This window comes from Muntiacus reevesi, chromosome X (genome assembly GCF_963930625.1).
Source record: "Muntiacus reevesi chromosome X, mMunRee1.1, whole genome shotgun sequence".
Classification (NCBI taxonomy): domain Eukaryota; kingdom Metazoa; phylum Chordata; class Mammalia; order Artiodactyla; family Cervidae; genus Muntiacus; species Muntiacus reevesi.
In genome coordinates this window covers 42,838,819-42,850,058 of record NC_089271.1, presented here as the reverse complement: position 1 = coordinate 42,850,058, position 11,240 = coordinate 42,838,819, and the positions used below count along the sequence as shown (strand labels likewise).

At 41.9% G+C, this 11,240-nt stretch overlaps 1 non-coding gene across 1 annotated transcript; it reads right to left on the bottom strand.

The window, feature by feature from the left end:
* Positions 1-10,328: 10,328 nt before the first annotated feature.
* On the bottom strand, positions 10,329-10,401 carry TRNAG-CCC (transfer RNA glycine (anticodon CCC)). Its single transcript has one exon. It is a non-coding gene; the product is annotated as a tRNA-Gly (tRNA).
* Positions 10,402-11,240: the final 839 nt, after the last annotated feature.

The following is an 11,240-nucleotide window of genomic DNA, read 5'->3' as shown; positions in this document are numbered from 1 at the left end:
ATTTGCCTCACTTGGATTAGCCATATTCTTTCTCAGCTCAGCAGTTTCCAGCTCACTTTAGAAAGTCATTTCATCCTTGGGTGGAAGTGCGTTTCCAGATATATTGGGCACTTTTGATCCCTCTTGATTCAGAGGCTCTCTTTGAAGATCACAGTCAGTGAAAACATTTTTTTCCTGTGAATGACAACAATTGAGAGAATTATGGGTAACTCTTAGAACCAGTGAAATAAGCAGTTCATTTTCAACTGGCATGGTTCTCTTGCAGATTAGCAGGTGGGTTGCCAGTCAAGATTAAAGGAGAATATTGAGGATGGAAAGAAACAGAAACTTAATAACCTTCATTCTCCTTTCAATAGACACTTAGATTGTAATTTTTCAATATTACAAATAATGTCACAATATTTATAGATATCAATATTTAAAGACATTATTATAGATAATATTATTAATGTCTATAATATTTATAGATACTCAAGTATTTATAGATACTTGAGCCTATGTAGAAGATTTTCTCTAGAATATATTCCCATGAGTAGAATTGCTGGGCCAAAAGGTATATACATCTTCAATTTACTAGATATTATTACATTGCTCTACAAAATGCCTGAACCAATTTTCACCCCCATCAGCAAGACATGAGAGTTTCTTTTTTTTTAATTTAATTAATTAATTTCGTTTTCACCGGGCCAGGTCTTTGGTGCTGTGTGAGGGCTTTCTCTCATTGCAGTGCATGAGTTTCTCATTGCAATGGCTTCTCTTGTTGTGGAGCACAGGCTCTAGAGTACAGGCTCAGCAGTTGTGGCACACAGGCTTAGTTGCCCTGTGGCAGGAGGGATCTTCCCAGACCAGGGATCAAACCCATGTCCCCTGCATTGGCAGGGGGACTCTTAACCAACATGAGAGCTTCTGTTACTCTACATCCTCACCAAAACTCAGGAGTATCTGGAGTTTTAATTTTGTTGGTTCATTGGAGGTAAAATTGCCCTTCATTACTGTTTGTATTTCTCTGATCAGTAGCCATGTTGGACATCTTTTCACATATTTATTAGCTTTTAAGCTTTCTCTTATGTGAGTTATCAATTCATATTCTGTTGGCTTATTTCTTGTTTTTCTCTGTTAATTTGTTTTTCCCTGAGCTTCTTTTAAAAATATGATTTGCAATTTTATGTCTTGCAAACGGCATCTCCTAGTCCATGAATTTTCTTTACACTGCATCTTTTGGTACATTTTATAGTTCAGAAGTTTGTCATTTTGGTATAGTTGAATTTATTAATCTTGCCTTTGGTATGTTAAGACATCCTTCCCTGTACTGTGGTCACAAATGTATTTTTCTGATTTTGATTAAAAATTTGTAGAGTTTTATTTTTCACGACTGGAATTTATTTATTTTTTGATTGTGCGCTTTCATTCTCTACTGCCATGTGATAAATTACATAGCAGTTTACAACAGCACAGATTTATCAGTTCACAGTTCTGTAGGACAAAGTCTTGTACAAAATAGCTGACTTCTTTACTGAGAATCTTATAAGGTTGAAATCTAGGTGTGGACTGTCTGTGTGGTCATCTGGAACTTGGACTCCTCTTGAAAGATAATATGGTTGTGGCAGAATTTTGTCCCTTGCAGCTGTAGGACTGAGGTCTCCATTTCTTTGCTGGCTGTCAGCCAGAGGCTGCTCTCAGCTCATCTCAAAGCCATCTTCAAAGAATCTCCCTAGTTTGGAATCTTTCTCATGAGTCAAATCTCTCTTACTGAGAATTTCTTCTTCAGGAAGAGTCTTTTCAATCCCTCACCTGACCAGGTCAGGCCCACCCAGGAAAATCTTCTCCCTCCATCCCTCCCCCTTATCCCTGGTCCACACTATGCAGCTTGCAGGATCTTAGTTCCCCAACCAGGGATTGAACTCTAGTCCCTGGCACTGAGAGCACTGAGTCCTAACCACTGGATCACCAGGAAATTCCCAATCTCCCTATCTTAAGGTCAACTGATGTGGGATCTTAGTTACATCTGCAAGCACCCTAAACAGTACTACCTCCATTTGTGTTTGAATAAATAACTAGGAAAAGGTGTGTGTGTACCATGAGCATATAATTTTGGAAGACATCTTAGAAATCTACCTACCATATCATATAAAGTAAAGATCCATAAAGTAAGGATTCATATCCATGAATCACTACTTAGTTTCATTTTGGAAATTTTAAAACATATACAAAAGAAGAGAAAATAATTTCATGAACCCCAGTACCCAGCTTCTGTGATTCCACATGGCTAATCTTGTTCCACCTATCTCTTGATTTCCTTCTCCCCACTCTCCCAGACTATTTTTCAGTAAATCCATGACATACGAATTCATCTGTATATCTTTCCTTATGTATCTTTAAAGACAAGAACTTCTTTTCTTTCTAACTGGCCTTCTGACACCAACTACGAGTTCAGTGTTTTCTCAAAACCAGCCTCAGGTATGATAATTTGCTAGAAGGACACACAGAACTCACAGAAACCTATTATATTCACATTCACTTTTATTACAGGAAAAGGATACAAATTAGAAGAAATAGATAGGGCAGACTCTTGAATGGGGAAGGTTCCAAATGTAAAGTTCTCATGTTCACAGGGATGAGTTACCTTCTTGGCATTGTTATGTGGCAATATGTGCAAGGAGTATTGCCAACCCAGGATGCTCACCCAAGCTTTGATGTTCAGACTTTTATTGGGATTTCATTATGTAGGCACGATTGATTGAATCATCACCCATGTGGTTGAACTTGATCTCCAGCCCCCTTCTGCTCCCAGAGCTCAGGCTGAAACCATGAAACTCATAGTTGGTCTTTCTGGTGTGACCAGTTCCTACCCTGAGTCATCTCTTTGACATAAACTATCAGTCAGGGTCTAAAGGACCCGCCATGAATAATGAAGACATTCCTGTCACTTAGGAAACATCAAGGATTTAAAGGTTACCTCCCAGGAACTGGCAATAAAAGCCAGTCACATTCTTTCTTCCTCCCTTCCTTCTCTCCCTCTGGCCTTTCCTTCCTAACCACAATATCATTATCACACCTAAAAAATTAAAACAATTCCTCTTTTCATCAAATATTCAATAAATGGTCTAATTTTTCCCATTGTCTCATTAAAAAAGGTTGATTTCTACAAATTAGTATCCTAACAAGCTTCACACATTGCACTCAGTTGATATGTATCTTAAGTTTCTTTTAGCTTAGAGGTTTTCCTTCCCTCTTTTTCCTTCCATGTAATGTGTCTGGTGGTGAAAATAAAGTCCAATGCTGTAAAAAACAATATTGCATTGGAACCTGGAATGTTAGGTTCACGAATCAAGGTAAATTGGATGTTGTTAGCAGGAGATGACAAGAGTGAACATCAACATCTTAAGAATCAGTGAACTAAAATGTACAAGAATGGGCAAATTTAGTTCAGATGACCATTTTATCTACTACTGTTGGCAAGAATCCCTTAGAAGAAATGGAGTAGCCCTCAGAGTCAACAAAAAGTCTGAAATGCAGTACTTGGGTGCAGTCTCAAAAATGACAAAATTATCTTGGTTTGCTTCCAAGGCAAACCATTCAACATCACAGTAATCCAAGTCAATGTCCCAATCACTGATGCTGAAGAAGCTGAAGTTGAACAGTTCTATGAAGATCTACAAGAACTTCTAGAACTAACATCAAAAAAGATGTCTTTTTCATCATAAGGGATTGGAATGCAAAAGTAGGAAGTCAAGAGATACCTGGAGTAACAGGCAAGTTTGGCCTTGAAGTGCAAAATGAAGCAGGGCAAAGGCTTACACAATTTTGCTAAGAGAATGCACCGGTCATAGTAAACACTCTCTTCCAACAACACAATAGATGACTCTACACATGAACATCACCCTGTGGTCAACACTGAAATCAGATTGGTTATATTCTTTGTAGCCAAGGATGGAGAAGCTATATAAAGTCAGCAAAAACAAGACCGGGAGGTGACTGTGGCTCAGATCATCAGCTCCTTATTACAAAATTTAGACTTAAATTGAAGAAAGTAGGGGAAACCACTAGGCCATTCAAGTATGACCTAAGTCAAATCCCTTATGATTATACAGTGGAAGTGACAAATAGATTCAAGGGATTAGATCTGGTAGACAGAGTACCTGAAGAACTATGGACGGAGGTTCATAACATTATACAGGAGGTGGAGACCAAAGCCATCCCCAAGGAAAAGAAATGCAAGAAGGCAAAGTGGTTGTCTGAGGAGGCCTTCCAAATAGCTGATAAAAGAAGAGAAGCAAAAGGCAAAGGAGAAAGGGAAAGATATAACCAATTGAATGCAGAGTTCCAAAAAATATCAAGAGGAGATAAGAAAGCCTTCTTAAGTGAACAATGCAAAGAAATAGAGGAAAACAATAGGATGGGAAAGACTAGAGATCTCTTTAAGAAACTTGGAGATACCAAGGGAACATTTCATGCAAAGATGAGCCCAATAAAGAATAGAAATGGCAAGGACCTAACAGAAGCAGAAGAGATTAAGAAGAGGTGGCAAGGATACACAGAAGAACTGTAAAAAAAAGGTCTTAGTGACCCAGATAACCACGATGGTGTGGTCACTCACCTAGAGCCAGACATCCTGGAGTGTGAAGTCAAGTGGGCCTTAGGAAGCATCACTATGAACAAAGCTAGTAGAGGTAATGGAATTCCAGCTGAACTATTTCAAATCCTAAAAGATGCTGCTGCTAAAGTGCCTGCATTCAATGTCAGCAAGTTTGGAAGATTCAGCAGTGGCCACAGGATTGGAAAAGGTCAGTTTTCATTCCAATCCCAAAGAGAGGCAAAAATGCCAAAGAATGTTCAAACTACTGTACAATTGCACTCATTTCACATGCTAGCAAGGTAATGCTCAAAATCCTTCAAGCTGGGCTACAACAGTACATGAACCAAGAACTTCCAGATGTACAAGCTGAATTTAGAAAAGGCAGAGGAACCAGAGATCAAATAGCCAACATCCATTGGATCATAGAAAAACAAGAGAATTCCAGAAAAACATCTACTTCTGCTTCATTGACTATGCCAAAACCTTTGACTGTGTGGAGCACAATAAACTATGGATAATTCTTAAAGAAATGGGAATATCAGACCCCCTCATTTGTCTCCTGAGAAACAAGAAGCAACAATTAGAACTGGACATGGAACAACTGACTGGTTCCAAATAGGGAAAAGAGTACGTCATTGCTGTATATTGTCACCTTGCTTATTTAACTTATATACAGAGTACATCATGTGAAATACCGGGCTGGATGAAGTACAAGCTGGAATCAAGATTGCTGGAAGAAATATCAATAACCTCAGATGTGCAGATGATACCTCCCTTATGACAGAAAGTGAAGAGGAACTAAAGAGCCTCTTGATGAAGGTGAAAGAGGAGAGTGAATAAGTTAGCTTAAAACTCAACATTCAAAAAACTAAGATCATGGCATCTGGTCCATTCAGTTCAGTTCAGTTCAGTTCAGTCACTCAATCATGTCTAACTCTGCTATTCCATGGACTGCAGCATGCCAGGCTTCCCTGTCAATCATCAACTCCCGGAGTTTGCTCAAACTCATGTCCATTGAGTCGGTGATGCAATCCAACCATCTCACCCTCTGTTATCCCCTTCTCCCACCTTCGGTCTTTCCCAGCATCAGGGGCTTTTCAAATGAGTCACTTCTTCAAATCAGGTGGCCAAAGTATTGGAGTTTCAACTTCAACATCAGTCCTTCCAATGAATATTCAGGCCCGATTTCCTTTAGGATGGACTGGTTGGATCTCCTTGCAGTCCAAAGGACTCTCAATAGTCTTCTCCAACACCACAGTTCAAAAGCATCAATTCTTCGGCACTCAGCTTTCTTTACAGTCCAACTCTCACATCCATATATGACTACTGGAAAAAACATAGCTTTGACTAGATGGACCTTTGTTGGCAAAGTAATGTCTCTGCTTTTTAATATGCTGTCTAGGTTGGTCATAACTTTTCCTTCAAGGAGCAAGAATCTTTTAATTTCATGGCTGCAATAACCATCTGCAGTGATTTTGCAGCCCCCCAAAATAAAGTCTGTCACTGTTTCCACTGTTTCCCCATCTATTTCCCATGAAGTGATGGGACCAGATGCCAGGATCTTAGTTTTCTGAATGTTGAGCTTTAAGCCAACTTTTTCACTCTCCTCTTTCACTTTCATCAAGAGCCTCTTTAATTGTTCTTCCCTTTCTGCCATAAGGGTGGTGTTATCTGCATATCTGAAGTTATTGATATTTCTCCCAGCAATCTTGATTCCAGCTTGTGCTTCATCCAGCCCAGCATTTCTCATGATGTACTGTGCATATAAGTTAAATAAGTAGGGTGACAATATACAGCCTTGATGTACTCTTTTTCCTATTTGGAACCAGTCTGTTGTTCCATGTCCAGTTCTAACTGTTGTTTCCTGACCTGCATACAGATTTCTCAAGAGGTAGGCTCTAAGGTGGTCTGGTATTCCTATCTCTATAAGAATTTTCCACAGTTTGTGGTGATCCATACAGTCAAAGGCTTTGGCATAGTCAATAAAGCAGAAATAGATGTCCCATCACTTCATGGCAAATAGATGGGGAAACAGTGGAAACAGTGACGACTTTATTTTCTTGGGCTCCAAAATCCTTGCCAATGGTGACTGCAGCCATGAAATTAAAAGACTCTTGCTCCTTGGAGGAAAAGTTATGACCAACCTAGATAGTGTATTAAAAAGCAGAGACATTACTTTGATGACAAAGGTGCACTAGTCAAAGCTATGGTTTTTCCAAGAGTCACGTACAGATGTGAGCTGCTGCTGCTGCTAAGTCACATCAGTCGTGTCCAACTCTGTGCGACCCCATAGACGGCAGCCCACCAGGCTCCCGTCCCTGGGATTCTCCAGGCAAGAGTACTGGAGTGGGTTACCATTGCTTTCTCCAACAGATGTGACAGGTGGCCATAAAGAAGGCTGAGAGACAAAGAATTGATGCTTTTGAACTGTGGTGCTAGATAAGACTCTTGAGAGTTCCTTGGACAGCAAGGAGATCAGATCAGTCAATCCTAGAGGAAATCAACTCTGAATATTCCTTGGAAGGATTGATGCTTAAGCTGAAGTTCGAATACTTTGGCTACCTGATGTGAAGAGCTGGTTAATTGGAAAATACCCTGATACTGGGAAAGATTGAGGGCAGGAGAAGGGGACAACAGAGAATGAGATGGTTGGATGACATCATGAACTCCATGGGCTTGAATTTGAGCAAATTCCAGGAGATAGCAAAGGGAAGCCTGGCGTGCTGCAGTCCATGGGGTTGCAAAGAGCTGGACTTGGCAACTGAACAAAATAACTTATTTGTGGAAGAAAATGAGTCAGTTGTTCTATAGAGGCTATCATATTATGGATTTTGCATAAATTACATAACCATAAAATTCACCCAGATACAGTTTACACTTGACATATTTGAATTCAGTTAGCTAGAGCAGACTGTTCAAACTTATCTTGTGTTACACATTTCACAGGTACAAACAAACACTCTAAAGGCCTTTGTGAAACAGTCACGAGTTTAGTGAACAGCTTTGTGGCTTGGGAAGTCTGGAATAGTTATCTGTCCTTGATCAGTCCTTCAAGCTTAACGCATGTTACCCTTATGCTTACATATCCTCCAGTGCTCGGAGAACTCCAGGACTTCAAGGTTTATTTCTATCTGACAGATACTTCATAAAGTTCTGTTACTATAGCCCCACACAAGAGGATTTCTAAGAATAAAACAAACTGGGGTATCTATCTGTGGCTTGAATGAACTCTTCATGCGTTTGCTCATGCTCAGTTGCTCAGTCGTGTCCAACTCTTTGGGACCCTATGGACTGCAGCCCTCCAGGCTCCTCTGTCCATGGGATTCTCCAGGCAAGAATACTGGAGTGGGTTGCCATGCCCTCCTCCAGAGGATCTTCCTGACCAAGGGATTGAACCCACGTCTTCATCTCCTGCATTTGCAGGTGGATTCTTTACCGGTGAGTCACTTGACCTCTGCCCATAAAGAGATGAAGATTTGACCAACAAGGGCTTTGTAGCCCTGAGGTTCACTTGTATAAACTCTGGGGGGAAAATAACTGGCACTCTAGCCAGGTTTGGAATAAAGTTTTCTGGAATACATGTAAATCCATGGCTGATTCATGTCAATGTATGACAAAATCCACTACAATATTGTAAAGTAATTAGCCTCCAACTAATAAAAATAAATGAAAAAAAAGATAATCTTTTAAGTCAAGATTGCACAAATTTACAGAATAACTAAAAAGCTCAACTCAGTAAAACTGGCTTCTCTCAAAAACAGACATGTCTTTTTAAAAAGGTCTTTGAGAAGTGCTCAGAGGACTGAAATGGAGGATGTGAGTTATATAATTTTTCTTCACTCTAAAGGCACTGGAATTATGTCTTCCCATAAGGTGACATGCCATGAACAGTCCTATTCTGTCCAATGCATTTAATGGTAATGGTAAAAGCTGAACCCAACATAAGTGTCTTTAAAAGACCTATCACAATTGTCTTGCAATTGATGGATCTACCGGTCTCTAGAAGAGCTTCATTGTCAGGTTCAGAGGAGAAATTGGCCTCCTACAATGAGTATGTATTAAATGCCCCATAATATATTTTCAGAGACAAAGCTACTTCTCTCAGTTGTGGCTTTAGGCCAGGTTTTTGTCCTGTTGAACACAACATCTGAGGATGAGATGGATACCATGACCATTCCATGAATCCTCTTGGGGCTAGAAGGAACCCTTGGCCTATGGGACTACATAAGCTACTCTGACCAAATGCCAAGATGTTTAGCAGATTTAAAATGCAGTTGTACCAACTGATCTGCCATAGTGAGGGAACTCAGAACCACATATGCCACTCCAAACTCAGAATTCTCTCCATCCCAGGATCTGTCTTTCCATGAACTATCTAGCAACATGCATAACATATGAAGTTCAGAGCACCAGGAAACTTCCTTTTGAGGAGTATGTGTTTCAGGGACAAGGTCAGTAGCTTTGTTCCTCCCTAGCTCCCATCACTAAAATCTCCATTTGGGACCCCAAGGCCAGCTTCCACGGGCTTTCCCTGGTGGCTCAGATGGTAAGGAATCTGCCTGCAATGCAGGAGACCTGGTTTGATCCTTGAGTCAGGAAGATCCCCTGGAGGAGGAAATGGCAACCCACTCCAGTAGTCTTGCCTGGAGAATTCCATGGACACAGGAGCCTGGTGGACTACAGTCCATGGGGTCATAAAAAGTTGGACATGACTGAGCAGCTAACACACTTGGCCACCTTCTACGGAACTGAGGATTGTTCACTGTGGACTCGGGACATGTCCATTGACAGACTACGCCATGCAGGGAGGATGTATTCATGGAAACAAGCTGTTGGGAAGAAGGGGAGCTCTGGATTGTTGTTCTTTCATAGGACAGCTGCTAGAAGAAACCTTGTGTTGGCAGCTACAGCCAGCGAGGGGAGATGTGTAAGGTAGCCCTGAAGAGCTGGCGGATTGACATTTTGCCATGTGGCTCAGGGAAGCATAAGATAAAGCTGGGTTCTTAGGCAAACTGCTACTGGGGATGGAAGTGCCTCCTGAAGAGGCTGCTGTGGAAGAATGGATGCTGAAGGAGGAAAAAGATTTGGGGAGGTTGTTGACAAATGGAGCTAGGTGAGGTATGGCGTGAAGCTTTGCAGTGCGCGCGGACTGCATGCAAGATTGACTTGGGCCTGGGTTCTAGGGTGCTGCCATTTAGACCACTGTTCTAGAAACCTTTGCTGAGGGGAGCCTGGCAAGAGAGTGCTTTGTAGCTAGAACTCTTGGGGTTTTCCTCCTCAAATTGCTTCAGTACCATGGTCCATTCAGCTGGAGAATTGAGGGGGTGATTACAGAGTGCTAGAGAGTGATGGTCTGGAAAACTGGGTCTTGGAAAATTTCTTTTTTACTTTTGTATGTACCTGTGAGTTTTACACAAAGCAGTGGGGCTGACCATTCTGTCTGATAAAATGAGAACTTTTCCACTGCTTTTTTTAAAACTTGTTATGGTTCTTTATTTATTCATTTGGCTACCCCAGGGTCATAGTTGTGGCATGTGGGATCTAGTTCCCTGACCAGGGATTGGACCCAGGGTCCCCGCACTGGGAGCCTGGAGTCTCAGCCACTGGATCACCAGGGAAGCCCTGAATGAGAACCTTTTAGGAGGCTTAGTCTATGTTTCCTTCACCCTGACTTTGTTCTATTTATTTATTTGGCTGCACCGGGTCTTCATTGTAGCATGTCAGATCTTTAGTTGCAGTGTGTGAGATGCAGTTCCCTAACCAGGATTTGAACCTGGGCCCACTGCATTGGGAGTACAGAGTCTTAGCCCCTGGACCACCAGGGAAATCCCACCTTTGCCTTAACTGTGAAGGAGCCTTTACTTTCTTCTCGGTCAGTATGGATGTCAGGGACCCGCGGTGTGGTCCTTTCTCGTTACACAGAGACCTGGTGTGCACCCAGCCTTGGGGTCAGAGAGTTTGGACTTCAGCATCCAGACCATTCATGCAGAAAAACATTCATGCAGTCCTCCCTAGACTGGCTCTCCTCTCATTTCAGATAATAATCCTCTGGTCCCATCTTTCCCACCTGAAAGAGTAGCTTCCTGATGCCAGCATTCCACTGACCTTTCTTCTGGGCTCTGCTCCCCTTTTCTTCTTCATTTCAAGGACAAATCTGTTCTCTCTGCTCCTTGTCTTTTTCCTCTTGCAGCATCTCTGCAGTCTTTGCTTTCGTGTGTACCTGGCATTCATCCTGGTACTGGGCCATCTGCTATGCCATTGCCCTGCCAATAGCTTCTTTAAATTTCTGTAGAGGCTCCTCCAGATGCGCCCCCACCAACAGGTTCCCAGAGATGAAGTCTTGGGGCAAGTGTGACCAGGATGTCCTTTTGCTTCAGCGCAGGGATGAAGTCACGTGGCCACGTGCCTCAGAACAGATCTGCCTGCTCAGGTACCAGGTTTGTACCACTGCGCCCAGTTGGATCCCATTGATATCTTGGGTGAAGCACTGCCTTTTGCACTGTCCCTCAGTTTCTGGCAGTGTGAACCGGCTCCTCAAGGCACTTCTCCAGGGACACTGGCAAGCTTTTGAAAAGAAAAGAAATCTGTGAATTCTCCATCCAATCCCACCCCGTGGGAATCTCTCTCATCATCCACATCACAGAAGGGGCTTCCTTCTGGAGAC